The following is a 7,691-nucleotide window of genomic DNA, read 5'->3' on the forward strand; positions in this document are numbered from 1 at the left end:
TGATGTCATTGGGCCCGGAACTGGAAGTGACATCATTGGGCCCGGAACTGGAAGCGATGTCATCTGACCCAGGCAGAATTTTCCTTGTTTGATATGCAGGGATAACAGAGAGAGGATTATTTCACTGTGCCACCCCCTGGCCTGGCGTGAAATTACCTTCTTTTGAGCCATTTAGCTGTCTCCCATGCACACGTGTTTGACTATATATATATTGTAACAGATAGCCCGGCCACAGACAGACACGACACCAATGTCCAAAACACACGGGTTTAATTCTGAACTATTTACAACTGGTTCCTCCCACTCACACACTACTCCTCAGTCCTTTTCTCTCTTCGGCCACCTCCACTCCTCTCTCGCAAGCTCTGTCTTCTTCCTCCCGACTCCAGCTCCTCGAAGGGAGTGAGGCGGCCCCTTTTATCACACCCCGGATGTGCTTCAGATGCTCGGTGATGGTCTTCCGGCAGCACCTCCTGGTGTGGCGGAAGTGGTGCCCTTGCACCCGGAAGCACTGAGGGTGTACACAGTTCCTGGAGCGGCAGCATGTCCTGGTGTGCTGTCCTCCAGGGCTCAGGAACCATCCAGGCAGCTGTGGTGTAGTGGGTCCACAGCTCATGTAAAAAAGGGGCACTTTTAAATAAATAATCATCGCGCTAGCGGCTTAGCGAGGGGGCGTGGTAGTGTGGCTGAAGCGGGTCTCGGGATGATTCGTGATGTGGCCGTTTCTTGCCTAAGTGCACAGGTGAGAAATCGTCCACATCCGTGATTGTGCTCGGGGCTGCTGATTTGCCACAGCTACCTCGCCCTCGTGATATATAGAAGCGCGAGTCGGCTAAAGAGAGAAAAGGAAAGAGAAAGGTGAGGGAGGTTGTAGGAGAAGGCAGGAAGCAGCGTGGAGAGTGAGTGCCAGTGTGAGGGAGAAGGAGAGAGAGCGAGTGAGCAAGAGCAAGTGCAAGAGCAGGCTTGAATGAGTGAAAGCAGGCAGCTGGGAGGTGAGCCCGCGAGGGGAGTGTTTGGCCAACACTCGGTGGGACTGAAGGAAGCGGATGCTCCAGCTGAGCGATTAAGGAGCTGGAGTGACCAGTAGTTGAAGGACAACAGGCCGCATAAGGCCGTGAAGGGAGCGGGAGTCGGGAGGCTTGGTTGGAGAAGTCCTTGTTGTGAGCGTTCTGGACGTCAAGGAAACCAAGTCTCGGTCTGGGTTGAGTGCGCGACTGAAGCCAGGGATCGGGAGGCCTCCAGACCAGTCGACCAGAGTGAAAGGCAGCTGTTCCTGTTGCACAGCCCTATGGGAGAAGCAGGGGAGCTGCCAAGTAGAGAAGGTAGTATGAAGACACCGTGCTTTGTTGTTTTTTTAAAAAAGAGACTGCTTCACTGCCATGGTTTCAACCTCGTCGTTTTTAAAGGATCGGTTTTCTGTTTATTGGTTTTTTATCCTCCACATTTCACAACTGTTTTTATGGATTATTTATTTGAAGACGTTTTTGAATGCACTGCACTTTATTTTGAACACCTTGTTTTTGTTGATTGTTTAATAAAAGCACTTTGCACCTTTGCACCATCCCCTTGCTCCATTGTTGTTGCCTCACTGCTAAGCTCATCGGTAACATTAACGACGGTGTAGGGTTCAAGGGCTCCCTGACAGGTGATGGGAGCATGCAACCAACCCGCATCGTCACAGCAGTCCTTTGGTTGGGCCACGGACCCCCACAGGGTTGAGCTTCCTAGGGGAGATATTGCACCTTTCCCGGTCCTTCCCTGATCCAGGCGTCCCGGTGGGGCAAGATCCCTGGTCATCTGCCACAATATATATGTATATGTTTAGTAATCCTATGACTTGTGGGTAGAAATCTGTTGGTGTAAGTGGTCAATGGCCCAGAATGTAGGAGTGAGAAAAGCGACCGTACAGGATGTCAGAGTTTTTTCATCGTCCTGTTTGCCATCCTCCAGTCACCCAGCTCATATTCTGTGCCCCTTCCTCCACACTATGCAGTACTTTACCTTTTGTGATCCGAGCAGGTGCAGTACACGGATGTGAAAAGGCCGTTGAGGATGGACTCCATCCTGCGCCTGTACCAGTTACAGATGGAAGATTGCAAGCTGCCCTCGGGCATCCGAGGCAGTAGAGGTGCCAGTGGGTCTTCTTGATAAGAGCCAAAAATGAGTTGTTTCTGCCTCAAATCATCAGTCCTGCTCACTTTAAGTAATCTGAATCTGCTCGCCTCTGTCCACAGCATTCCCTCCGATGTCAGTGTCAGTGTGGTCTCAGACCAGCTCTTTGGTGTTGCTGACATTAAGGGTCAGATTGTTGTCCTGGCGCCATTGAGTCAGCAGGGCTGTCATCCGTAAATGTCATGATGTGACCACACATACATTTAATAAACTAAGGCTCCATTTCTGTTTATCTGAAATTTTTCAAAATGTAACAATTATGTGCTTTAGGATGAGGTTTAGTTTGAAAGGCGCTAAATAAAAATAACCAACTTGCAGGTCCTCATGACTGACTCTTGAGTGGGCCATTTAACACGCAAGGGCTCACAGTGAATTATGGAAACAGTTGAATCATAAATGCACCTTTAAAGCACCTTTAGGATGCTGTTCAGTCTGGAAAGGCGCTACATGAAGTGCCTATTTGTTACGCGTCTCCTTTTTAATCCAGCACTGTTTCAAATGAAGTCACATTTATTTATAATTGCATACATACAGTGCAAAGTAAAAGAGGGATCACAGAGACGAAGACAGAACACAGAAATAAAATGCGGCGCCACATCAAGAACTTTGTGGAAATTTCCTCTCTTATTATTATCATTCTTTCATCTTTCATTCCATAAAAATTTCCCCAAATGGTGACTTACCACATTGGTGGCTCTGGTAAACGGTGTGGTTCTTCACTCCTCTGCACTTCTGAATTTGGCACATGTGTATATCCCGAGGAGGGATTTGGCGGAGAAGTCTGGGAAGATTCCCATGGGAATGCAATTTGAGCAGACAGCTCCAAACATGGGCTGTCAAGATGATTGATTTTATCTCTCAAGCGCATCTCGCCAGCTTGCAGAAGCTGTGAAACCATCTGTGGTTCTTCCACTTTCCCTGGACTGGCTTTGACATCCTTGCATTTGGTGGGGAAGACGTGTCGATGTCCTGAGCAGAGATCGGAGAATCTGAGAGTCTTGGTACCGTATTCTCATTCAGTGAAGAGTCGGTGTCTGAATCCTTTAGTGATGAACATCAAAGTGGAGATTTTGCTCCATTGGGACTTTTCGGCTCATATCTTAGCACATTTTACACTGTAGGGGGGCTCTCAAGAGCTGAACCCAGAAACGCTCATGGTGTGGTGATACTGCCTAAGGCAGGAGCCCAGGCTTTTGGGATGTAGAACTGCTACCCAGAAATGAATAGTAAGCATGGAGAATTTTAGGTCCCTACATGATGTTATGTTTTGTTTGTACTGTAGAGCACCTTATATATCTGTTCAAAATTTGCCCGTCTCACAAAACTCAAATTAATACAAAAAGTAGGCCTCAAGGCTTCAGTGAGGCCTCCTAAAGATTTCACAAACCAGGCCAGGCCTCCCTAGCCGGCCTAGAATCGGCCTCGCCCCAGGCAGTCTGACCTCCTGACTCCACAGGTGTACTGACTTTGGCGAGAGGTCAGAAAATTTCTGTGAGAAAAGAAGAGGTCAGAAAATCATCAAAATCAGAAATCAAAGAGAGAAATGTGTACCCCAGAAATGCTAACCCAAAAATCAAAGTCTAAATTCAGAGCCGAAATCAATCCCAAAAAGTTCTCAAAATAAACCAAATAGTCCGCAAAATGTAATCTGACCTAAGATACCGTGACGCTGTGCAAGGTGACCTTTATATAGTTGTGCTGATTATGCCACTGTCGCACAACCCCAGTGCCTTGTGGGAGTGATCCTCATGATAACAAGAAATACGCAAATCTGAACTGGGTGATGCTGGGAAGAAAAACAAAATAGCACAAAAAGAGATGAAACTAAGAACTAAGATACTAATGGCAGAAAATGAATCTCCTGGTCAGGAAACCTTGGAAAACACATATGAATTATTTTTATATCTTCAGGAAAGCCAAAGAAAAATGAAATGCAAACTGGATTATAACAAAAGGGAGGCTTCAGCCTACCCAGGCCCAAAATAAGGAACTGACTTTTAAAGTTGCAAGCAATCTCTTTAATGTCCCAAAATCTATGAAATACACCAAAGGACCCTTTTACTCGAAAGGACAAGGCCTTGTGTCTTTATACTGTAAATGCAATGATTTATTTGGATAGAACAAAAATGGAGAAAAGGTTTTGCCTAAACGGGCAATCCAAGGAAAACAAGTCACAAAACACAATCCAAAGATTAAAAACCAAAAACAGAAGCAAATAATATGAAAAAAATCCAGTAGTCACAATGACAGGAACTCAATGAAGCATCAATAAACCACGGAAGGATCTGCTCCCAGTTTGAGAATATAATGTCTGAGGGCGGCCCTTTAATAGGGACATCAGGGTGGCCCCACCTCTTTGGGCTCCACCCACAAAACCCAAGGAATGGACGCCACTTTAAAGAGACAGTACGTAATTAGTCAGTCATTTTCTAACCTGAAGAGGGTTACAGGAGCCTATCCCAGTAACATAAGGGCGCAAGGCAGAAACAAACCCTGGATAGGGCGCCAGTCTGTCACAGGATGAACGCAGACACCAAAATCACACACTGGGACCAATTTAGGATTGCCTAACCTGCATGTCTTTGGACTGTGGGAGGAAAATGGAGCACCCGGTAAGGAATCCCATGCAGACACGGGGTGAACTCCACGCAGGGAAGACCAGGGACACGAACCCTGGTCTCCTTACTGTGAGGCAACAGCTCTACCACTGCACCACCAGGCTTCCCTAGTACATAATTAATGAATAAGAAATTTAATCAAGATACCAAGAAATATGAAAAATATGAATTCACAGTTAACAAAAACATCCATCCATCCATTTTCCAACCTGCTGAATCCAAACACAGGGTCACGGGGGTCTGCTGGAGCCAATCCTAGCCAACACAGGGCACAAGGCAGGAACCAGTCCCGGGCAGGGTGCCAACCCACCGCAGGACACACACACACACCAAATACACACTAGGGCCCACGCAGAGAACATGCAAACTCCACGCAGGGAGGACCCGGGAAGCGAACCCAGGCCTCCTAACTGCGAGGCAGCAGTGCTACCACTGCGCCACCGTGCCACCCATTAACAAAAACAACAGAAAATAAATATAATGCTGGCAGAAATAGATTTTCTGTGAGAAGACCAGAAAGCAGAACACAGAGCTGCAGGTGGCAGAGTTAAACATGCTAAGATTTGCAATTGGGTGTAATGAGGATGGACAGGATTAGGAATGAGGACATTATAGGGTCAGCTCTGGTTGGGAGACAAAGTCAGAGAGGCGAGATTGCATTGGTTTGGACATGTGCAGAGGAGAGATGAGGGGTATATTGGGAGAAGGGGGCTAAGGATAGAGCTGACAGGGAAGAGGAGGAAGGAATAAGAGAAGATTTATGGATGTGGTGAGAGAGGACATGCAGGTGATGAGTGTGACAGAGTGAGATGACGAGGACAGACAGATATGGAAGAAGATGACCTGCTGTGGCGACCACAGGCATGTAATTACTAGACGCTGCAAGTCCAGCTGCATCGTACGTCAACATCGCCGCCATATTGCGATTGGCACTGCTGTGGAGTGAAGTAATGGATAATGTACTGCTTGGGATTGTACAAACCGCTGGATGCTCCAAACCACATCCCGGGGGATTACATTTCATAGGTAAAGCTGAACAATTGCTTTGGTTATATACAGTGCATCTGGAAAGTATTCACAGCACATCACCTTTTCCACATTTTGTGATGTTACAGCCTTATTCCAAAATAGATTAAATTCATTTTTGTCCTCAGAATTCTACACACTACACCCCATAATAACAATGTGAAAAAAGTTTACTTGAGATTTTTGCAAATTTATTAAAAATATAAAAACGGAGAAATCCCATGTCCATAAGTATTCACAGCCTTTGCCATGAAGCTCCAAATTGAGCTCAGGTGCCCCCTGTTTCCCCTGATCATCCTTGAGATGTTTCATTGGAGTCCACCTGTGGTCAATTCAGTTGACGTGACCTGATTTGAAAGGCACACACCTGTCTATAGAAGGTCCCACAGTTGACAGTTCATGTCAGAGCACAAACCAAGCATGAAGTCAAAGGAATTGTCTGTAGACCTCTTAGACAGGATTGTCTCGAGGCACAAATCTGGGGAAGGTTACAGAAAAATGTCTGCTGCTTTGAAGGTCCCAATGAGCACAGTGGCCTCCGTCATCCGTAAGTGGAAGAAGTTCAAAACCACCAGGACTCTTCCTAGAGCTGGCCGGCCATCTAAACTGAGCGATTGGAGGAGAAGGGCCTTAGTCAGGGAGGTGACCAAGAACCTGATGGTCACTCTGTCAGAGCTCCAGAGGTCCTCTGTGGAGAGAGGAGAAGCTTCCAGAAGGACAACCATCTCTGCAGCAATCCACCAATCAGATCTGTATGGTAGAGTGGCCAGACGGAAGTCACTCCTTAGTAAAAGGCACATGGCAGCCCGCCTGGAGTTTGCCAAAAGGCACCTGAAGGACTTTCAGACCATAAGAAACAAAATTCTCTGGTCTGATGAGACAAAGATCGAACTGTTTGGTGTGAATGCCAGGCGTCATGTTTGGAGAAAACAAGGCACCGCTCATCACCAGGCCAATACCATCTCTACAGTGAAGCATGGTGGTGGCAGCGTCAGGAACTGGGAGACTAGTCAGGATAAAGGGAAAGATGACTGCAGCAATGTACAGAGACATCCTGGATGAAAACCTGCTCCAGAGCGCTCTTGACCTCAGACTGGGGCGACGGTTCATCTTTCAGCAGGACAACGACCCTAAGCACACAGCCAAGATATCAAAGGAGTGGCTTCAGGACAACTCTGTGAATGTCCTTGAGTGGCCAGACTTGATTCTGATTGAACATCTCTGGAGAGATCTTAAAATGGCTGTGCACCGACGCTTCCCATCCAACCTGATGGAGCTTGAGAGGTGCTGCAAAGAGGAATGGGCAAAACTGGCCAAGGATAGGTGTGCCAAGCTTGTGGCATCATATTCAAAAAGACTTGAGGCTGGAATTGCTGCCAAAGGTGCATCGACAAAGTATTGAGCAAAGGCTGTGAATACTTATGGACATGGGATTTCTCAGTTTTTTATTTTTAATAAATTTGCAAAAACCTCAAGCAAACTTTTTTCATGTTGTCATTATGGGGTGTTGTGTGTAGAATTCTGAGGAAAAAAATGAATTGAATCCATTTTGGAATAAGGCTGTGACATAACAAAATGTGGAAAAAGTGATGAAGCGCTGGGAATACTTTCTGGATGCACTGTGTATTGAATATTATAATCTTAACTTTAGCTACGCCAGGCTAAGCTAGCAAAGCAATGCATTTATGTGCTCAAGTGAGCCTCCAAACAACGTTTTGGCCAAACATATTTAGTCACTGACTATGTAGATTGTTGTTAGCTGTTAACATTTCTCAAACTCTGAAGGTTTCCCAAAGAACCAGGAAGCAGTGGGAGGTCAGGTAGCCCTTAGACGGGATTTTGAGAAAGCTGTCCTGTGACGTGTGCCGTGCTAGT

The sequence above is a fragment of the Polypterus senegalus genome, chromosome 6 (assembly GCF_016835505.1).
Source record: "Polypterus senegalus isolate Bchr_013 chromosome 6, ASM1683550v1, whole genome shotgun sequence".
Taxonomy (NCBI): domain Eukaryota; kingdom Metazoa; phylum Chordata; class Cladistia; order Polypteriformes; family Polypteridae; genus Polypterus; species Polypterus senegalus.